At 39.5% G+C, this 24,657-nt stretch overlaps 1 protein-coding gene across 1 annotated transcript in view; it reads right to left on the bottom strand.

Moving 5' to 3' along the window:
• Positions 1–24,657, bottom strand: part of LOC127634982 (cytoplasmic protein NCK1-like) — a 64,144-nt gene that overhangs the window by 37,896 nt on the left and 1,591 nt on the right. The window contains exon 2 of the mRNA XM_052114765.1: positions 7,724–7,774. The gene's annotated coding sequence lies outside the window, so the exon portion shown is untranslated. The remainder of the gene's footprint in view (positions 1–7,723; positions 7,775–24,657) is intronic.

Below are 24,657 nucleotides of genomic sequence, written 5' to 3'. Positions count from 1 at the left end.
TTTTCTCGAGCGAGGGCAGCTGGCCCAGGACTGGCCCAGGCGCCCGCTTCGCCTTCCCTCCCGTCTCGCTATTGCCACAGGTAATGCAGAGGATCAGGAAGCAGCGTCACTCGGTGCTCCTCATAGCCCCACGTTGGGAGAATCAGACATGGTTCCCGGAGCTTACGCAGCTGTCACTGACAGCGCCGTGGCCCATCCCAGTGAGAGCAGATTTCCTCTCTCAAGCTCGCGGCACAATCTGGCATCCCCACCCAGAGCTGAGGCTGCATGCGTGGTGATCAAAGACTACCCGTCGCTCTGCCAGAAGGAGTAATAAACACCATCATACGCGCTAGAGCCCCTTCCACGAGAAGACTCTATGCGTCAAAATGGTCTGTTCTCAAAATGGTGCACCGACCGAGACCTGGACCCGCGGACATGTGGGGTGTACGTCAGCTGCTCGTATTTCTACAAGAGCTGCTGGATAAGGGCAGATCCCCATCCACGCTCAAAGTGTATGTGGCGGCCGTTGCGGCGTTCGCTGAACCCTGCACGGCCAGTCATGGGGTAAAAGCGAGCTGGTCATCCGGCTTCCTCAGGGGAGCTAGAAGGATGAACCCCGCGCCCCCATCGGTTCCTATCTGGGATCTTTCTATAGTTCTCGAAACTATGAAAGCCCCCTTTCGAACCACTTCAATCCGTGGATTTGAAATACCTTTCACTCAAAACCGTTTTTCTGACTGCCCTGTCATCAGTCAAGCGTGTGGGAGACCTTCACGCGCTGTCTGTCAGCGCTGCGTGTCTTGAGTTTGGACCAAGTGACTCCAAGGTCATTTTAAAGCCTAGACACGGCTATGTTCCCAAGGTGATCGGTACTCCTTTCAGAGCACAGGTCATTTCCCTATCGCCGCTGCCAGCACCGGATAGCGAGCGCGACGCCAATCTCCTTTGCCCGGTCAGAGCACTGAGATTGTATACTGCGCGCTCCGCCGCTTTCAGGCGCTCTGAGCAGCTTTTCGTTTCATTCGAGGGCGCACCAAAGGTCTCGCCGCCTCGAAACAGACACTATCTAGATGGATAGTGGACACTATTGCTGCTGCATACGGCGTCAAAAGACCTGCCATGCCCGTTGGGCATTAGGGCTCACTCCACTAGAGGCATGGCATCCTCGTGGGCATGGTCCAGCGGGATTTCCATTCACGACATACGTGTGGCAGCGGGATGGACTTCCCCTCCACCTTTGTCAGATTTTACAATATGGAAGTGCCCGCTCTGCAGGCAAAACTACTAGCGGTTTAATACGCTACAGCTCCCCTGGTGAGCTGCACTGATGGGACACATTCCACACAGACCGGCACCGCCCTCTGTCGTTCCCTTCCCACTATGTGCTTATGTATTACACAATCAATGACCCGCATTCTTGCCGGCCAAATATTATTTCCCCACTCATAAGGGCTCCCCGGGTCCCCCTTAATTCCCTGGGGCTCATACAGTGGATGCTTGGCGCGCACGGCGTTGACAATGGGTTCCGTGAGCGTAAGCTAGCTTACGCAATACTGAGAGAACCTCTCGTAAGAGAACGTATCGGTTACCTAACGTAACCTCGGTTCTCTCTAGATGAGGGAACGAGTATTGCGTAGTCGGCCGTGCTTTCGCGCCACGGCGACTTTTCGCTTCAGTCAATGAAAACCAGGGTTCCAGCCTACGAACTACGCTTATATGCACTCTAGTCACGCCCATTTTGGCGGGCTTTGTTGCAGTGAGCGCGTGGACGCCTCTCATTGGATGCAAGTTCGCTCAAGCTCGTCTATAGGCTGCAGCAGTTGCCGCAGAGCAACCTATGAGCTCGCTAGCTAGCCCGCTCAAGGTCTGCAGCTGCCGCACTGCGTTGACAATGGATACAAAAATTAAGGATAATTTTTTGGCTTCAATATCTCAGAAAAGATGAATCTTTCCCGTAGCGTAAGCTAGCTTACGCAATACTCGTTTCCTCATCTAGAGAGATCCGAGGTTACGTTAGGTAACCGATACGTTTTTATTCACAAAAAGAACTGCTTGATAAGAGTCCAGTGTTCCAACTCGTTTCAAAGCACAATTGTCCAGGACATGTTATGTGCCCAAAGGAAGTAATACTTAAGCAAAAACTCAAGATATAACTTGAGAACAATGGATGGTTATTTGTTTCTGATGTCTGTTTTCTAGAGTTTTTAAAAAAAAGTCAATTTTAATTAAGATTTTATTTTTGCATTTCTGAGCATTTAACAATAATATCTCACCTCCGGATAGATATTTGGGGGTAAAAGCAGATGTGCAAAACTATCAATTCAAACATACTACTCGACAAGTCGGTGAGTTGTCTAAGCAATTAATCGACTATTCAGTGTTAAGGAACCCATGTATAATTATGCTGCATTGTGTCCATTTTATCCAATCAGACATGTTTCATAGGTATATATGGAAGCAAAGCACAGCCTTTTAACAGGGTTACTAACGGATATTCGGCTAAATAACTAGTATAACCTCAAAACTATTAAAAGTAATAAACACGAAAATTCCAATACAGAGCAGAGCAGCACAAAACCTCTTATGCGCATCCGAAATGCTGAATGACGCGCTACAATGTGAACGCAAAAACTATTCACAACGCCTTACCAATAAACCTGTGGATTATGCATAGTAATAGGAACAATGATCACAGCAGAGGTGAACGTAAAGAACTAAAGAGACTAAATTTCTCAGAGCGAAACCCTGTTCGTTTGATCCTTATCATCAATCATTGTATTGGCATTAAGCTAAACGTGTAATTAAAAAAATTAAACATTTAATCAGGGAGACCGTTTTAAAATCGTTTTTGTAACAATACATTTTTTCCAATTAAACATTTATTTTCTTTACAAATATGTTATATCCCATGACATTCTGTGATTTATACCTAATGACATTTTTATGTCTGGAATCAGTGATTCCGTCCATATTTTCCACATCAAGGTAATCATAGGGCCCTTCAGATGCTAGCGGCAAGTTTAGCCGTCGATTTATTAAAAATGAATGCACATGGTGTAAAGGTTGCATCACCATTTTAACACACACAAAAAAAGAAAATTTGCAGTGTATATGGGATGAATATAGTATCAAATGTATATTTCACAAATGTGTAAACACTTATCCAATTTGATAAAATGTCATACATGCATCTTACCATCCACACACAAATTACTTTCAACTTGTGTCTGTGAAATTCAGAATGTGCAGCGGTAGGAACATTGAGAACTGTCCTCATGCTTTGAATACACAAACAGATATTTCCCATTGTGTAGACAGGATTTTCAGTCTAGGAACTTTGTTAAGATTGAAATAGCAGACTCTATCGCTGACCTAGAACAAAGAAACGTCACACAAATGTTGTCACCAGGACTTGCACTCTAAAATGGGCTTTTCTTCACCTTTTACAACGTCACAGGACATTATACTTGGTTGTAAACTCTGCAAAAACAGGACACTGTATTTTAAAGATAATTTTGTAAAAATCCAAATAACTTTACAGATCTTTATTGTAAAGGGTTTAAACAATGTAAAATTATATGAATGTTTAGAATATATTTTATCTAGTGTTTATGCTGCCTCATTATCATCAATGCTTGTGCTTGCAAATATCTGTTCAGTAAAATGCACTTTGAATATGCCCATATTAGAAAATCAGCATCTTATAATGATTTCTGAAGGAACATAAGACACTGAAGACTGCATTAATGATGTTGAAAATTCAGTTTTGATCACAAATTGCATTTTACAATATATTCAAATAGAAAACTGTTCTTTTAAATTGTAAAATAAGTTCACACAATGTTATTTCTGAATTTTGGATCAAATAAATGCAGTCTTGGTGAGCAGAAGAGACTTTTTTTAAACTGTAGTGTAGGTATACAATTAAGTAAAGTCTTTATGTAAAGAAAATGTATAGTCAGATTACTTCTTTTAACATCAAACTTGATTTTGATAATTAAATCTCCTCACATTCATTCTCTTTGTCACATTCCTCATTGAAAGGCCCAGGGGAGGGGTCTTTTGTCTCCTCTGGTGTGAATCACATAAATATTCACGCCTCCTCGAATATGACCAAACACTAAAATGGTCTCAATTACTATATTGTTTTGTATGAATGAGTGATGAAGATGGTTGACATAATTTTGTAGCAAAAACTCTAGGCTACAAGATCCAGTTTTCAAATGTCTTGTGGATAAATGTTTATTATGTGCTATATGGCCTTATTTCAATACCTTAATTTTAGTTTTTTTCAAAAACCACACATAAACATTATTTTCTCAAAAATACAAACCTGTACATGCATGTTGCTCGCATATTATTGTAGCCCAGTTTGTGCTGAATAGTGTTATCAGACTTTAACCATGAATGTCTTCTTAAGCAACTGAAAAAAGCACAAATGTCAAGGCATGTCAAAACTTCTCCAGGGCCCAAAACACCCTCAGACCCCAGAGGTTTAAGCTTACAGATGGAAGGAAATTCAGGTCACAGTTATAAAAACATAGGACACTAAAGACTTTCTATTAGCTCTGAAAAACACTAAAAGAAAGATGCCCAGGGTCCATGCTCATGTGCGTGAATGTGCCATAGGCATGCAGCATGGAGGCATGAGGACTGCAGATGTGGCCAGGGCAATAAATTGCAATATCCGTACATACAGTGAGATGCCTAAGACAGCGCTACAGCAAGGACAGCTGATCATCCTTGCAGTGGCAGACCACGTGTAACAACACCTGGATCATTACATCCGAATATCACACCTGCAAGACAGGTACAGAATGGCAACAACAACTGCCTGAGTTACACCAGGAATGCACAATCCTTCCAACAGTGCTCAGACTGTCCGCAATAGGCTGAGAGAGGCTGGACTGATGGATTGTTCTAAGACAGGTCCTTACCAGACATCACCGGCAACAACGTCGCCTATAGGCACAAACCCACATTCGCTGGACCAGACAGAACTTGCAAAAAGTGCTCTTCACTGAGGAGTCGCGGTTTTGTCCACCAGGGGTGATGGTTGGAAATGAGCATTACACCGAGGCCTGTACTCTGGAGCAGGATTGATTTGGAGGTGGAGGGTCCATCATGGTCTGGGGCGGTGTGTCACAGCATCATCGGACTGAGCTTGTTGTCATTGCAGGCAATCGTCTTAATGCTGTAAATTTACAGGGAAGACATCCTCCTCCCTCATGTGGTACCCTTCCTGCAGGCTCATCCTGACATTTCCCTCAAGCATGACAATGCCACCAGCAATATTACTCATTCTGTGCATGAGTTCCAGCAAGACAGGGATGTCAGTGTTCTGCCCTGGCCAGCAAAAAGCCCGGATTTCAATCACATTGAGCACATCTGGGACCTGTTGAATCGGAGGGTGAGGGCTAGGGCCATTCCTCACAGAAATGTCTGGGAACTTGCGAGTGACTTGGTGGAAGAGTGTAACATCTCACAGCAAGAACTGGCAAATCTGGTGCAGTCCATGAGGAGGAGATGCACTGCAGTATTTAATGCAGCTGGTGTCCACACCAGACACTGACTGTTACTTTGGACATGGCCTAAATTTTATCTGACCTTGATATTGCCCTTTGTGTTTACATGCATGTTTGTTTACATAACAGTGAATGTCAACAAAATTTTTGCCAGTCGCGCTTCTTCTGTACTCTCGTCTGCTCACCGTGTCAGAGGTTGTGCTCAGACAGCTCTTCCACACACACACACACACGCACACACACACGAACACACGCACGCATGCCACGTGAAGATTACGTGTTACTCGAGGCTAATAAGTGTTTTAATAGGTGTTTTTCCCGATGACTGCATAATTCCAGCCAGATAGTTTGGAAGAATAAGTCCAAATGGACTTGGTTTCAAAAGACGCAATCCACAACTCCGGTGTCGGAACATTTTGGCTATAAGCCAAAGGAGGAGAGACCATATGTCTGAGCCGGTATGTCAACTTTGTTTAAAAACAGTGGCAATACAACTAACCTAAAAGATCATCTAAAACATAACCATCCTTTCCAGCTTTCTGAGCTGGGAACAAAAAAAAGCAGTTGGAGATGGAGTGGGGCCTACCCAACTTTCCAATTCCAATGTATGAATATTCTTAAGAACTAAAAGTTAATTGTTCTCTGAAAGGGTGTACTTGCATTATTATGCTTTTATATTACATTATATCAGTGGCATAAATGGTCTTACAAAGACAATAGTATTGTTTATTGCAATTATTTCTGGGACAATATATCGTCCAACAAAAGTAGTTATCCAGACAGGCCTACATTTATCAAATTGATGGATAAGCGTTAATGCATTTGTGAATTATTTTGATACTATATTCATCCCATAGTTAACATTACAGCAATGTTGGAATTAAAAAATTATATATATATTTTGCACTGTATCATCCCATAATTATACTTATTTTGGGTAAAAAGGTTCAGATTTGTAGCACTGTTATTCTATTTCATAGGAGCAAAGCAGATATGACGGCAGATGAGCAGAGAATGCAGGGCTTCGTTCATGACAATCAACCGCTGATGTGGTTTAACAATGTGAAGCCGGTGGCAGTGACAAAATGATATGAATGTGTTTTTGACACCCGATCATTACCATATATTTTTGTACATGTAACAAAAACCTTGTAAGAGACAGTCAAACAGTTTTATTATATTTTCCAGGACATTTAGGTATTTTTCTATTTTTTCCAGGATGTACAGGAACCCTGGAGTCATTCATTTGGGAGGAAGTGCTGTGTGTTTTTTGCTGTAGATTAAAAAGAACCAACTCGTAAGTGCCAATGGTCCAGGAATTACACTATTTTGGTTGTGCTGTAGATTCAAAAGAACCGACTCATAGGGGCCTGGGTGAGCTCAGTGGTGCTGGCTACCACCCCTGGAGTTCACTAATTCGAACCAACCAAATTGGCCCGGTTAATAGGGAGGGTAGAGCCACATGGGATAACCTCCTCGTGATCGCTATAATGCGGTTCGCTGGCGAGTTGTGCGTGGATGCCCTGAAGCCTCCACACGCTCCACATCTCCGCAGTAATACGCTCAACAAGCCACGTGCTAAGATGCACGTGACACTGAGGCAGATGAGATTCATCCTCCGCCACCCGGACTGAAGCAAGTCACTATGACATCATAAGGACTTAAGAGCACAAGGTGACCTTTGTGGGTGAAAAAGGAAAAATAAAAAAAAGAGGAGTCATTTGTTCAGGAATGACACTTACTGTTCGAGATATATGTTTTGTTTTAGCAGGAAACACTATGAGTATTTTAGCCTTTTGTTGCATCTGTATCTACAGAAGAATTCACATTCGAGATGCGTTAAAAGAAATGAGTCACGAAACTCATTCGGTTCCAGTATACATTTGAAATGGAACCATTTTGAATAAAAATCGGTTCTCAGTTCCCACCCCTACTAATAACTGCCTAGTGACACCCTAGTAACCATCTAGCAACCAGTCAAAACACACTAACAACTGCCAAGTAACACCATAGCAACCTCAGAGAAAACATTGGCAAATATCCACCTATAATTTTCAGACAAGGCTTGTCAAACCAAAGTTTATCATGGCAAACTTTCTTTTTCTATAGTTGCTATGTAAAATGTTTAATGTTATAATTTATACATATTTATATATCATTTAAATAATTTTTATTACATTTACATGAACAATGATAATGTTATTTCAAATGCTTACCAGTGCTGCATCAAAGCTGTGGATATCTTAGTTGAGTGCTCCAAGGTAGACCTGAAAAAATAAAATATTTAAGTAAATGGCACGTTAATTCTTCTTAAAGGAAAAAAAAACAACAAAGAAAATGGATAGAAATGACTTTTGAATGAAAATAAGGCAACACACATCTCCAGTCTGAACAGTGTGGCATGGATGCTGGCAATGGTGAGGTTGGGCACATCTTCAATTATATGCAGGGAATATGCCACTGTTTACTTGCCAAAGACAATCATCTCTACAGCGATTGTGAGCTATTTGGCTAAATAAATAACACAAAGATGACCATTGTTTTTAGGACTTAACGTGATGACTGCCAAAAGAAAGTTTATAGTCAAATGATCTTCGTGCAGTCAAAGCGAGAGATCGCTTCCTCTAGAGTGATGGCCAGCGATTGTCCATTGTCCAAACACGCGTCAGAAAGATAGCAGGGGGAAGAGGCAGATCCAAAAGTAGGGCAAAAGCAGGACATGCCGTTACATTTGAACTGCATCATACCGGATACTGAGCATTTGGGTAATGGGAAAGCAACTGTGGATTCCCAGCTATGTTGCTCCCCTCCACAAATCCTGAATCATACAAGCATGAGGTCATCACACAGACATAATGAAATCAGTCTGAAAAGTAACTTCATTAAAGAATCCATTAAAAAGCATGGAAATTCATGAGGCTATAAATTACACGGTCACAGACCAGATGCAGCCAACAGATGACCAGCTGCCGAAAACTGAATAAAATAGGTCCATCAGTAGATGCCATTACCTGGATTAATATCAGAAAAGATTATGTAGTAACAACTCTGTCCCAATACCTAGTAAACTGACTTACTGTCTACTAGTGGTTAACTAACATCATTTTAATTGACTGATGCCTATACTGATTTCAATAGAGAAGGGTGGCTGATTTAATCCTGATGTATCGATTCACAATGGTCTACTGCCATGATAGGTAGCTTCCTTCTAATGAAGCATCCTAAAGGCCTATTCACATCAAAATAGTGACGGATTTACGAGATGAACTGCGGACGAAAGGTCTATTCAGACTGAGACTATTTCACCCAAGTAAAGGCGGCGCTGTTGCTCTTCTACAAATAAATTTAAAATGTTTTCATTCTTGGGACTTATTCAGCTGTCAATGCATATGATTAGTATATATTTAATGCTGTTAAGGTATGTATTACTCATTACAGTGCAAAGAGATAACATTGAAATTTTGTCACCATACTAGAAAAACAAACAAACATTGTAACATAAGTCAAATCAAGTCAAAACATTTTTATTTATATAGTTTATTTTATTTAAGCATTTCCCAACACACATGGTTCCAAAGCAGCTGTAATGTCTTTAACATCTCAAAAACATGAATAACCAACACTACTGTAAACGTCATAAACAATTTCATAAAATTGGAATTTCTATAGCTTAAAACGTCACAACTTAGTCCCACTGTCCAAATGTGGACATACATTTTTTGAAAAAAAATATTTGAATAATTTGTATTTATTTACTACGTTTATTAGGGGCTAATAGTTACAAATTTACATTTACGCATTTGGCAGACGCTTTTATCCAAAAGGGAAATTAAAAATGCACAACGCAGACACGCTCGGGTCTCATGAGGATGCATTTTAAAATGTGCAGTAAAAGACAAAACACCAGGTATATTATAAAATATGAGGTAACATTATATATATATTCTAAAAAAGAAAAATGTGTTTGCAAATTCTATATTATTTATTTACTGCATTTTTGCACCAAATTCAGTGTAAAAATCCAGTAAAAAAGCAACAGAATGCACTCTGATATAATAAATGTGTTCGTATTATAAATATATCAAACATAAATATAAGTTTTTGTGTGTGTATCAGCTGCACGTCCAATGCTGCCAGTGATTACCAGTTGATTAGCGCCACCAACGTGCTGAATTGAGAAGCTGCAACGACTCTTATCTCATTGGTCAGACAGTTTTTATCGCAGTAAGAAAAATAAATAGTTGGCAGACGATTTGTCGGACCCAATGTGAATAGCGCCATAGGAATACATTGTTCCTCTTCAAAAGCTTGTTCATTAAACTTTCTATGTTAATAATTTTCTGTATTGAATTAAATATTTACAAATCAATATTTCTCCCAACTCCAATTTCGTCGCAATGCTTTCGAGATTTCCTGCTCTGGTCAAAATGTGGCATCTTAATATTGATTCACACTGAATTAGTGTAACCTAGTGATATTTTTACTGGTCATTTTATAAAAGGTGAAAGACTCTGTACTTGATTACGGATATGACCGATTGGCACGGGATCAAAGGGATAGTTCAGCCAAAATGAAAATTCTCTCAATATGTGCTCACCCTCTTGCCATCCCAGACATGTTTCTTTCTTCTACTGAACACAAAATAAGATTTTTGGAGGCCAGAACTTTAAATCACCAAAAAGTACATAAAAGCAGCATAAAGGTAATCTATAAGACTCTAGTGGTTAAATCCAAATGGTCTGCACTTATATAGCACCTTTTTTAAACATTAGCGGTTACCAAACCTTTGCACTGTGTCCCATTCACACACACAGTCACACTCATACACCAATGATGGCAGAGCTGCCATGCAAGGTGCTAGCCTGCCATTGGGAGCAACTTGGGGTTCAGTGTCTTGCCCAAGGACACTTTGGCATGTGGGCCATGAATTGAACCACCAACCCTGCGATTAGTGGCCGACCCGCTCTACCACCTGAGCCACAGCCACCACAGTCACACCACAGTCGATTTTACCACTGGGGTCGTATGGATTACTTCTAGGCTGCCTTTTTGGAGATTTAAAGTTTTGGACATTCACTTGCATTATATGGACCTATAGAGCTGAGATATTCTTCTTAAAATCTCCATGTGTGTTCTGTAGAAGAAAGTAAGTCACACATATTTGGGATGGCATGAGGGTGAGCAAATAATGGGAGAATTTTCATTTTTGGGCGAACTATCCCTTCACGGAGAAGCTCTGAAAATTAATAAATTACCCTATGTCCCTATATAAATCTAAAGCACTATTCAGACAGCATTCGTTTTTAGGGGGACGTGGGGTAATGTAATCATTACCAGAGCTTCCTAGTCATTTTAATCATAGGGACCTATGTAATCTTACATTACACTCTTAAATTAAAATATGGACAGTCCTTTCACATTATGTAATTTTATTTGTCCCTTCGGAATATATGTTCCGAAATGTTGGGCTCAAAATGTTCACACTGCTCAAATCATTGCCTATTTTCCTAACCAAAGGAAACACACTCGTTTTTTTTCTCCTTTACATGAGCAAATAAACAGTCGACTGCATAAAATGCTTGAGAAAAACAGGATTCGGTTCAAATGCAACAGCCAACGTTATCTGATGTTGTGAATTAGGGGCTGAAACGATTAGTCAACGTCAACAAAAATGCTCGTTGTCGATTAGTCGTTTGATCTCATTTAACAAAACATGATATCATATGAAAATAATAATAATGGCGTCCGAGAGGAGCACTTCATCTTGTGACTGATTGAGGTGAGGAAGAAAACACATGTTCAGATGCTCTCTAAACTTTCCAAACAGCTTCAGGTGAAGTAGATCGCAAAGAATGAGAGCATTATAATGCAAAAATACAAAATAAGTAAATACAGAAGCACTCTCAGTGTGGAATAAAGCGGTCGTTCCGCAAAACTTGCATGCTCGCGTATTTAAGCAAACACCCGCTGTTATACCTTTAATGCATCCTTAAATAAAGTTCAAATAATAAGGAAGGTCATGTAAATAAGTACAAACTCCAAAACTGGCATTTCTGTGTGCTGTCAGCACCGCTTCTATAAGTCGTGTGATGAGACCCGATCTAAGGGGGAGAGATTGAATCTGCACCCGGCTGATGTACAGATGTACAGCACGCTTGCTCCAGATTATAACGTGATGGCTCGCAACAAAGCAAATCATAATGTATATGTTTTGCGGTGTGTATCTTATGTATCTTGTTTTAAGGATTTCTAGTCAATTTTAAATGGAAAACAAGACAAAAACACTTGATAAAAGGATTTTTTTTTTGCGGTGAATTTCTTTATATTAAGTTTAATTCAGTAAAGTATTTTTCCCCCCTTTTTCGCTTCTTCGGCAGTACAGCTACTGAATCTCCTGTTGTCTCTGCTTCTAAAACACAATTATAAGTATGTTTCATTGTATTTTTTTTTGTCTTTGCATCACCAAACCGCACTGCACTAAGCATAGACACGTCATTTCAACATGCCAAACACATTAAAGGGGGTGACCATGTATAATAAAAACACTTTTTACAGAAAACTATGAGTACAGTCTTCATCTCATGTAAGTGCACACCATTCAGATGACTAAACAAAAACACAAATAATTTGTTAATGTGTACAACTTTTTTAATTAGCCCAAAATTACTGAATGCACCTTTAAGACAGGTTTCCTTTCAAATCACCCGATACTGTTTGCTTTTTGCGACTAAAATAGCATAAGTTCTCTAAATAGACTGATAAACATGTGGAATTAGGAACTTCAAACCTCTAGCAGCTACACTAATTAGATGAATGAATGCTGGGAGGTAAAGTTATCAACAGACCGAGACACTCCCTAATTTTCCACTGCATAGCTGGAGTTCACGGCCAGAGAACACAAAGAAACGGCCAATCATATGCCACACGCTAATCTAACCACCAGATTCTCTCAATCTCTCCAAAAGCCTCTCTTTCCATCTCTACTTTCACTCTTCAGATTACCTTTCATCAGTCATCTATCCATCTCAAAAGACCTTCACAACCTTTGGTTGCCTCCTTTACCTTCTCGTTGAGGGTGTACCTGTTGAAATATTTAGTGTTATTTATATTATTTAGTAAACCTTTAGTAGTAGTTTAAGAATATAGACCACCTTAAGGCAAACAGACATGAACCAAAAACTCATTTCAGCCATTTTCACGCTGCCTTCTAATAGAACAAACCAAAAGAGCTCCAGTCGTTTGCATCCGTGTACATCAAGCTGCAGGACGGGTAATAAAAGAGACGCACTTCAGACAACTGTGTTTTTTAGAAGCGAACAAACATCTGCATCTGTGCTCGAGTCACACTATTGAGGCCGTGAGTGCTGAAATGAGTTGAGGTGAGACGTCTCCTCCTTCTACATCTGTCTCTCTGCCCTAAATTCTGCTGCCCCAGAAACCTCTTCACTTTGACATTTGAGTTGGGATAGAAAGCGCAAACGCACAGCACAGATGCGTTCGGTTCATCCCACTCAGGTCCTCCTCATTTTCAATCTCACTCTTTTGGCATGTGAGATTTACAAGCCTTACAAAAAAATAAAAACTCAAACTCAAACCTCATGACCAGAAAACAATGACTTTTAAACACTGGCAAAGTGAAAGATTGAAATTAAGATAGTCATGAGATAAAGTGTGATGTCAAAGAAAGAAAAAAACATTGTGTTGGAGAAATATAAGCAAAAAAAAAAAAAAAAACATCCATAACAAAAAAGGCTTCTTTTTTTGTTATAGGTGATTCTCACAAAACCTTTCAGATAGTATGTTTCGGCCTTGTTTACTCAAATTAAAAGAATAAAATAAATAAAATGGAGCCTATTTTTATATTTTATGGACTTTAAGAATTTCTACATTGCAACAGTTGCATTTTACCAACCAATTATCATTACCACAATATGAAAAGAAAATATTATTTAATAAGTATTTAAACTAGAGGTCAACCAATTGTGGATATTGCCCATACCAATAACTAAGAAGTTGGAAAGGCCGATTAATCTGCCAATGTTCTTTTTTTTTTTTCAATTTATAAAATGATTTTTACATTTTTTTTTTACATCTTAGTAATTTCTTAATATGACGAGCACATACATTGAACCTACAACATTTTTAAAAGAATGAAATCGCTAAAGCAGTTTATTATGCAACCAAAATCCCAATAATAACCAGAAAAATTAAGATTCGGTTCATATCGCAGGACTTTTAACTATAAACAAGGCCTACATGCTCCGGGGACCTTTTACAATGCTCTAAATATGCAAGAATTTACCAAATTTTGTTTTATATAGCCTATATAAATCACCGGATGAGGAGTTTTGTAGATGTATTTCCACAGATGAGGTTTATTGATGAGAAATAATAAAAATGCGGCAACTATTGGCGTAGATTTACTGATAACAGAAAAGTAACAAAAGTACCAAAAAGCAACTATAAGCACCAATTAATCGGTAAAACCGATATATCTGTCTCTCTAATTTAAACATCATAGAAGAATTCCCTTGGTACTGCCTATCATTTTCATTTTAATATAAAACAAATGATTGCACACATTTTTACAGTAAAACAATGACTGGTAATGACAATCATCACTGAAAACAATGGGAATAGTTAAAGTAAAACACCCTGATATGTTACGGTAATGAGAATTGGCAGTTAAAATGTGCCTGAAAATAATGTCAAAATGCTACAAATCTTAATGGTCCTAAATGTAAGCTGTATTATCTTTGCGCAAAATATAATTTAATGACCAGATCATCACCGATCCTCCACCTGGTCATTTTATGGTTAGACAGAGACCTGGAGAGGCCTTCAAGCCACAGCTTCTCGCACCCGCTGTGAATTTTGGTGGAGGATAGGTGATGATCTGGGGGTGCTTCAGCAAGGCTTGAATTGGGAAGATTTGTCTATGTACCTGGCATGAATCAAGCCATATACAAGGTTATCCTGGAAGAAAACTTCCTTCTGCTCTGACAATGTTCCCCAACTCTGCGGATTGTTTTTTCCAGCAGGACAATGCTCCAGGCCACAAAGACAGATCAATCAAGATGTGGATGGAGGACCACCGGATCAAGACCCGGTCATGGTCAGCCCAATCTCCAGACCTGAACCCCATTGAAAACCTCTGGAATGTTATTATGAGGAAGATGGATGGCAACAAGCCATCAAACAAAGCCGAGCTGCTTGAAATTTTGTGCCAGGAGTGGCATAAAGTCACCCAACAGCAATGTGAAAGACTGGTAGAGAGTATACGAAGACTCATGAACGCTGTGATTGAAAATCAGTGTTATTCCACCAAATATTGAACTCTGAACTCTTCCTAAAACATTAGTATTGTGTTGTTTAAAAAAAAATATATTAACTTGTTTTCTTTGCATTATTTGAGGTCTGAAAACATTGCATCTTTATTGTTATTTTGACCAGTACCGACATCTCTCTTAAATTCCAAATAATAATATTGTCATTTAGAGCATTTATTTGCAGAAAATGACAGTATTTTTATTTGGAGTTTGGGATAAATGTTGTCAGTAATTTATAGAATAAAACAAAAGTGTTCATGTTTCTCAAACACATACATATAAATAGTAAATCCAGAGAAACTGATCATTTTGCAGTGGTCTCTTAATTGTTTGCAGAGCTATACTGTATGTAATTTTTGTGTGTGTTTTGATGTGGGTATAAAAATGACCAGGATATTTGTGAGTCAAGTTTCATAAAAATTACAACAAATTTAGGGATGCACCACTGAATTAGACATTTTGGCCCATTTCAATATCTGATCATTGTTTTTATATTACAGCCCATAACCAATAGAATGGCCCAAAATCACAAATCTAGACAATTAGATCAAAATTGAATCAGACTATTTAAATGAACAGCTCACCCAAAAAATAAACAAAATGATCGCTTATAACGGACTTATCCTTAATGTACGTTGTCTTAAACTCTTTCATTTGCAGAACATAAACTAATTTATTGAAGGATGTATAATGCATATATTTAATTGCAAGTCAATGGGGTCCAAAACTTTCAAGCTCCAAAAAGGACATAAAAGGCAGAATAAAAGTAGCCTATACGACTTGAGTGGTTTAATCCATGTCTTCAGAAGCTATACGATCAGTTTTGGTTAAAAAAAAAGACCAAAATGTAACTTTCACTATTAAGCTTTCCATTTGCATTCTCCTAGACATGATTAGAATTTGAAGCTCAACTACACTTCCCTGGTGTACACACGCTCTGCGATAGCTTCAAGTATCTGAGGTATCATCTATTAAATTGATATAAATGTTTTTTTGCCAAGCCACTGCAACATCCAAACAACAGTGAACCAACCTGAAGTAGTGAGATCGCCATTCATATTTACAGTCAATCTGGGGTAATCTTCAAACCAATTAATCAACAAGATCAAAAGAAATGCAGAGCATAGGCCACTTCACTTTGCTCATGACAGCCAACTACTGTACACTGAGCGTGGTAATAAATAGACAGAGGTGAATGGTACAAGAACAGAAAACGTCACAAACAGGTCACACACAGCTTTGCTCAATGCTGAGCCATGTGGTTCAGTTTGATTTATAATGTACTCCAACCGTTCAGACCAATCGTGTTCTTGCACTAAAGAAGCAGTGCAATGAAAACAACAGAACTCATGCATCTCGCTATGCTGAAAAAAAACAAAAAGACACACGAAGCACTGGTCAGAGACGTCCATCTAAGACATGTTTCCATAGAAAAACATAAACGGATGAAAAAATGCACACTTTTCCACAGAGCATCAGGCCAAATAGTAAAGGTTTCACAGACATATGGCTGGCTATAGTGACCAAGATGAAACCTGTAGGCATCTCTGATTGCAATAGATGAAGACATAGTCTTAAATAAAAGAATGTGCATGAAGTGAAAGCACATGACATTCTTGATTAATAACTGGAAGGTCCCACCTTATTTGTAAATCTCAAGCTCTCTTTAGTGATGTTTCCCAATGTTGTCATGGAGGATGGTCCCTTGACATTATGTACCTTCCTATTTCTTCATATTATTCCACCCTGAAACACTAGTTGGTTAACAGGTAATCCCACTTCTTGCTCCATCAACCAATTCTAGGGTTCACCACCCTGAAAATGTGTTACTACCAAGCTGTGCATTCAAGAGGAAAGGTGCGTGCTCACTGCAAACCGAAACAAAGGAGGTCTTCAGCTGTCTTAGCAAAGCTGCAACCATCGCCGCAATAAAGCTCCACCACACCTGACACATATTGCTGCAGACTAAAAGTGCACAACTTCCTCTTAGTGTCTAGCTGAGGTGAGAGAGTGATGGCGTCTATTACCACTTCCTCTAATGTTGTGCTGCAATGTCTCTGCCCACCAGCAGGGCCTGACAACACTTCAGCGATTGCTTGGTGACAGACAGATAGCCAAAGACATCCAGGTAAACATCTGATAGAAGTTTCATCCCTTAGAATACTAGTAGCACACCCCCAAAATATGTTACGTGCTGAGTTTTAATACTGAATTTGGGGTTAGGGATTTCAAAAACATCTACCTTTAAAGGTGACATTTTACATTTTTGTTTCATGTTTTTCCAAAAATGTCTTTGTAGCAGGGCTGGGTATGGATACATATTTCTCACTTTGATTAAATATCGATTCATATTGGTTTATTTCAATTATGTCCATTTTGCTTACATTTGAAAGAAGTTCTGTCCCAGCTAATGCTGCCAATTATACAGGGGACCCTCTAACTACGTACATTATGAAGATGTTAATTTTACTAACTATATTTTATTCGTTTTTCATTGTGGTCACATTTTAGCTATTCAAAAATATCCATGAATTCCATCAATAAATTTCATTGCATACCTTTTTTTTTTTAAAAAAAGTACCATTTTTTAAAAAAATGGTACTGTCTCTTTAAAAAAAACTGGCATTTCTGTAAATGAGTGCATATTAAAGAGATAGGACTCGAATGGCTTCATCTCATCATCCATGCGATGTGTGATTAGAATTAAACATTTATTTTTTGTGGTCTGCCACTGTGAGGATGATCAGCTTCCTGTCTCCCTGTCGTAGGCGTCTCACAGTACGGACATTGCAATTTATTGCCCATGCCACATCTGCAGTCCTCATGCCTCCATGCAGCATGCCTAAGGCACATTCATGCAGATGAGCAGGGACCCTGGGCATCTTTCTTTTGGTGTATTTCAGTCAGTAGAAAGGTCTCTTTAGAGTCCCAAGTTTCTATAACTGTGACCTTAATTGTCTACTGTCTATAAGCTGTTAGTGTCTTAATGACCGTTCCACAGGTGCATGTTCATTAATTGTTTATGGTTCATTGAACAAGCATTGAAAACATTGTTTATACCCTTTACAATAAAGATCTGTAAAGTTATTTGGATTTTTTAAAACTTTATTTTAAAATGTATCTTTAAAATAAAGTGTCCTGAAAGAGTTTATAATCTGACTTTCTGTGCACCCGCTGTGATATAATCTGTCCTCCAGTTCATCTGCTGCGAAGTGTAAGGTAATATTACATTTTAATTACAGCACACATTAAAGAACTCACACTGGGAGATTCGTCAGAGAAACTCATATGCGAAAAGGTTAACCACTTTCCTCCTAAAGTTAAAATTAATAGATGCGAATTATGTTTTATGTCATGTGTAACACACACGTACATATCTGTTAACATAACTGAACATTTTGTTTAGTGTTTCATGACCCTTTAAGGCCCATTGGCATGAAACTTTGCTCAAAGTATTCGACTTGATATACTGCAAAACATAATTGAACCACCCATTTCCCCACAAGGCATAATAAAACAAGTTAGCCTTGTAGCGGTTTAACCACATAACCAATTTAGTGAGTACCCCATTTCAGTACCTGTCTCTTCATGCAAAACCAACATATCGATTCCATAAGCTGGTCCACACTGTAGCTTATTCTGGTTTTAAAAACCAAGATTGTCTGACTAACACAGGAAATAACCAACTAAAGTTCATTTTTGCATGGCGCATTTAGGGGTAGGGCAGCTAAAACTGCAACAAATTGTATTAAAGATTATTTGGATGCCATTTGCTGACTTAAACATGCAAAGTTAAGTCATGTGACAATGTATTACGTTTTGATGCTGAATACTGCAAACGGTTTAATTTACCATTTAAAATAAAAATAGCAAGCAGTATACAGTACGCTAGCATTCCATTCCAAATATAGCCTCTCAATATCTTACAAACATTTAAATGCCACAAAACTTAATACATCTTGTAAATAAAGAGATGGAACTTGCCTTTTCACCTAATGTTAAATAAACTGACTGGTACAAAATATTTATTACAGTATGGGCTGTGCCTCTCAGCTCCAGGATTTAATGATCCTTTCATTGACGCCATCAAATATCGGATGAATTGTAAGCCCCACAATAGCACATCCGGAAAGCCAGCGCATTTGAAACAATGGATCCAGTGGCTTTATCTTCTGCTGTGTCCTCTTATTTCAAACAAATATCAGTCCCATGAAATCTCCAACAACATGACTACCAGGACACATTGCAACAGTAAATAATGCAGCAATACACACAAACTTATGATTAGAGAGAAAAGAGACATTTCACACAATGAACATCTGTTTCACTGCTGGCCTATATACAGATCCAGGACAAATGCTCAAATGTTTCAGTTTCACTGCTTCATATGCTCAAACGCACAGGTGACACACTATTTCACATGACCTTAATGTTGGTTACAAACCTACTCCAATATACACCAGTTTTTAGTCAACTGAGGTGCCAGTAAACGGTTTTCAGTCCCTACAGGGCTATGAAACTACTTTGAAATGAAAGCAGGAAACTGCTTAACAGACTCCTCTACCATGGTTAAAAAGAAACCACAATAGACTATGAGATGTCTACCAAATTAATCTCCCATTACAGAACTGAAAACTGCTTACTTACAAAAAACACCTTTTCTATTACCAATTTGTTCTCTTTAAATTTTTCCTCAAGTTCCCTTTAAGAAATGTACGATATAGCTGAAACACACACCAAACAGCCACATTAAAACCACCTGCCTAATATTGTGTAGGTCCCCTTCGTGCCACCAAAACAGCACCAACCCGCATCTCAGAATAGCATTCTGAGATGATATTCTTCTCATCACAATTGTACAGAGTGGTTATCTGAGTTACCGTAGACTTTGTCAGTTTCAATCCAGTCTAATGGAACTGATGAACGTGGTACCTTCAGGCATTTGGAAATTGCTCCCAAGGTTGAAATATACTTGTTGAGGTCCACAAAATATTTTCTGAAGTCTTGGCTGATTTCTTCTGATTTTCCCATGATGTCAAACAAAAAGGCATTGAGTTTGAAGGTAGGCCTTAAAATACATCCACAGGTACACCTCAAATTAGCCTATCAGAAGCTAACTGGCTAATTGCCTAAAGGCTTGACATAATTTTCTGGAATTTTCCAAGCTGCTTAAAGGCACAGGTAACTTAGTGTAGTGTGTGTGTGAACTTCTGACCCACTGGAATTGTGATTATAGTCAATTAAAAGTTAAACAATCTGTCTGTAAACAACTGTAGGAAAAATGACTTGTGTCATGCAAAAGGTAGATGTCCTAAATGACTTAGTTTATGCTAATAAGAAATCTGTGGCGAGGTTAAAAAATTAGTTTTAATGACTTCAAACAAAGTGTATGTAAACTTCTGATTTCAACTGTGTGTGTGTGTGTGTGTGTGTGTGTGTGTGTAATATAAATATATATAAAATACATACAGTGCATCTGGAAAGTATTCACAGCGCTTCACTTTTTCCACATTTTGTTATGTTACAGCCTTATTCCAAAATGGATTTAATTACTTTCCTCAAAATTCTGCAAACAATATCCGATAATGACAACGTGAAAGAAGTTTGTTTGAAATCTTTGCAAATTTATAAAAAATAAAAAAACACACAAAAAAAACCATGTATTCACAGCCTTTGCCATTGAGCTCAGGTGCATCCCGTTTCCACTGATCATGCTTGAGATGTTTCTATAACTTGATTGGAGTCCACCTGTGGTAAATTCAGTTGATTGGACATGATTTGGAAAGGCACACATCTGTCTATATAAGTTCCCACAGTGTACAGTGCATGTCAGAGCACAAACCAAGCTATGAAGTCCAAGGAATTGTCTGTAGACCTCCGAGACAGGATTGTTTTGGGGCACAGATCTGGGGAAGGGTACAGAAAAATGTTTGCAGCATTGAAGGTCCCAATGAGCACAGTGACCTCCATCATCCGTAAATGGAAGTTTAGAACCACCAGTACTCTTCCTAGAGATGGCAGCCCAGCCAAACTGAGCGATCGGGGGAGAAGGGGCCTTAGTCAGGGAGGTGACCAAGAACACGATGGTCACTCTGACAGAGCTCCAGCGTTTCTCTGTGGAGAGGAGAACAACCATCTCTGCAGTACTCCACCAATCAGGCCTGTATGGTAGAGTGGTCAGACGGAAGCCACTCCTCAGTAAAAGGCACATGAGAGCCTGCCTGGAGTTTGCCAAAAGGTCTAAATTAAAAAATGATCTGGTCTGATGAAACAAAGATTGAACTCTTTGGCCTGAATGGCAAGCGTCATGTCTGGAGGAAACCAGGCACCGCTCATCACTTGGCCAATACCATCCCTACAGTGAAGCATGGTGGTGGCAGCATCATGCTGTGGGGATGTTTTTCAGCGGCATGAACTGGGAGACTAGTCAGGATCGAGAGAAAGATGAATACAGCAATTTACAGAGACATCCTTGATGAAAACCTGCTCCAGAGCGCTCTGGACCTCAGACTGAGGCGAAGGTTCTTCTTCCAACAGGACAATGACCCTAAGCACACAGCCAAGATAACAAAGGAGTGGCTAAGGGACAACTCTGTGGATGTCCTTGAGTGGCCCAGACAGAGCCCAGACTTGAACCCGATTGAACATCTCTGGAGATATCTGAAAATGGCTGTGCACCGACGCTCCCCATCCAACCTTATGGAGCTTGAGAGGTCCTGCAAAGAAGAAAGGGAGAAACTGCCAAAAAATAGGTGTGCCAAGCTTGTAGCATCATACTCAAAAATACTTGAGGCTGTAATTGGTGCCAAAGGTATTGAGCAAAGGCTGTGAATACTTATGTACATGTGAAGATTTCAAACAACTTCTTTCACGTTGACATTATAGGGTATTTTTTGTAGAATTTTTAGTAAAATAATTAAATTTAATCCATTTTGGAATAAGGCTGTAACATAACAAAATGTGGAAAAAGTGAAGTGCTGTGAATACTTTCCAGATGCACTGTAACCATTATGCTGATATAGGTGACAGGGCTTTGTCATTTACTATGTGGGCCTATAGAGAAAGAAAGAGAAAAAAAAAAACACCAAACCAAAATGAAAAGACAACAGAGAAAATGACAAAAGTTGGCAAAGTTGCTATACACATAGCTTTATTCGCTACAAGGTTTGCAATTAATTGGCCACAGCCGCATAACCGCAAGGCACAAGTGCTCTTCACAGAGCTCACAGGGACACATGTGAGCGTTTGATAAAACATGCTTACTGGGGAAGTCGGCATGTTGCTTCCGAGAGTACCCTAGGAACAGCCACATTATGCCGACTCACTGACAAGCTCCATCAGATGTTTTTCCATTGGCTCCAAGTGTGTTTACCTTCCACTGTGTCGCCACCGGAAGAGTTATGTGTCCATTAGCAGCGTAGAAGACCTGGGTCAAATCCCGCATTGGAACAAGGAAGTACTTGTTTTTGCATAATCAGTGACTAGCACATTTCGGAGGTTACATTCTACATTTTAAGCCCACTGATGGTTAGGTTTAGGTTTGGGGTGAACCGTTTATAAAATATGCATTCCTCTCTAATATATTACACCCTGTACTGCTGAAAACAACTCACTTCACAACTTGCTTTTGGCATCCCTCTGTGGACATTTCGCCTGGAAAATAGAGCTTGTACATGCCCATACGTCCAAAAACACATTGGCCACTGGAGGTGGCGTTTCGAATTTCAATAAGCACAGAATGATTTTAGATAAAGAAAAGTCCACCTACTTTTCCCGATTTCACTGTTTGTTCAGTTTGTTTGGAAGCAAAAACCTGTTAGACAGCAGGTACTGTATGAAGTCAGTACTTACTATTATCGATACTACGAACTGGTATTGCTACATTTTTGTTTTTAGTATTGACTTGGTACAGAATTTCCTTTACTTTCAAAGTAAATCTTTATTCATTGCTATTTCTAAAAGCCAAATCCTGAACATAGAAAAACCGAGCAACAGTAAAGCCATTTTTCAGCCCAAGCAAACTTGAAAGCCCTTGAAAGTAGCTTTTGGCTGACTGCATGACAAAAGCTGTGAAATAGAGACACGTGTGGAAAATCACTGCCAAGTCACTGCAGGCGTCTGAACAGCAGGTGCTGCACTGCAAGTAAGGGTTCAAGGGGACTGAATGAGACCACTGTGCTTCCACAGACACATTCGGGGATAGCGGAGTGGGAAAAAAAAAAAGAGACACCCTGCAGACCCCTGATATACCGTCCAATTTCTGTGAATCCCACTCACAGGGTGACTCTCCTCTAGCAGAGGAAATGGCGAAATATAAATAGCCGCTTTCACCATTTTCCCCAACCCTTTCTCCTTGATCCCGGACCCCTCAGCTCAGTGGGATCGGGGGCCCCAGACAAAATGTCTCTCACTCATTAATTTGAGCTTGCTCTCTCTTTTTTTTTTTTATGTAATGAGAGGCTGTGAAGAGACCTGTCAGTGTGACAATAATTACAGAAACTACACTGTTCACCAGCTGCAACAAGCCCCGGGCCCCAAAACATACACACAACTGTGAGGTCATGGAAAAACCAAAAGAAAAAAAACTACTACATCATGGACAACTCCCAGACAGTGAATACTGGGTTACTTTAAGAAGACGACAGTGGAGAACCAAATAACAGTAGTTATAACTGTTCATCCCTGTAATTCAGATAATGTCAAGCCTAGTAATACAGGCCTTAAACTTAATCCCAAAGTGTACTTCGGTTTTGATGCAATCACTTAGCGTCTGCATACATTCGAACACTAGTTTTTCAAAGTACAATCACCTAGCACTTTATTAGGAACTAGGGATATTAATGATTAACCGCTTGCTAGAGGGCGCCTGTGAGCTTCATTTCATGTCTTACTCGCTTGACAGTTCACAGAAGAAGAGCCCTACAAACACAGGTCAGAGATGAAGTTGGCTCAATATAAACAATGTTGCCTTCTCTATAAATGAACATTAATGTTTTCTGCACACACTGTGAAAGTACAACATGACAACAAGCACTATTGATCTACTTGTTTCATCCCAACCTACAATTACGTCAGTGATCGCAGTAGGGCTGAAACGATTAGTCGACGTTATCGATAATGTCCACAATAAAAAAATTGTCTACAAAAATGTTTGCTGAATAGTCATTTGATCCCATTTAACGTAACATGAGATCACATTAAACTCTAATGATGAGAGCAGCAATGCAGCTCGCACCGGAGTGTACACAGATCACAGTCCAGATGCTCTCTAAACTTTCCAAACATCTTCAGGTGATGTAGATCACAAAGTATAAGCAAATTATAAATCAAAAATACAAAGTAAATACAGAAGCACTCTCAGTGTGGAATAAGTGGAGCTGGAGCTGCCGCTCCGCTAAAGCAAAACTCGTGTGTCGAGCGTCTTTAACGGAAACACCCAGACGTTACATCTTAAGTGCAGTTATATTTAATGCGTTATAGCTTTATTAAAGTTCAAATAATAAGGAAGCAGGTCATGTAAATAACTACAAACTCCGAAACTGGCATTTCTCTGTGCGGTCAGCACCTCTTCAATGAGTTGCGAGAATGTTCTGATCTAAGGGGGAGAGATTGAAAGATTGAGATTGAGGCACACTCTCTCAAAGGGACGCTCATGCCTGAAGGGATGATTGTTGGTGCCAGACAGGCTGGTTTGAGTATTTCTGTAACTGCTGATCTACTGGGCTTTTCATGGAAATACTTTGTTGATGAGAGAGGTCAGCGGAGAATGACCAGACTGGTTCGAGCTGACAAGTTGAGTCAGAGTTCTTGGGGGGGGGTCC

The sequence above is a fragment of the Xyrauchen texanus genome, chromosome 42, assembly GCF_025860055.1.
Source record: "Xyrauchen texanus isolate HMW12.3.18 chromosome 42, RBS_HiC_50CHRs, whole genome shotgun sequence".
Lineage (NCBI taxonomy): Eukaryota > Metazoa > Chordata > Actinopteri > Cypriniformes > Catostomidae > Xyrauchen > Xyrauchen texanus.
This window is presented reverse-complemented; position numbering and strand designations above follow the sequence as displayed.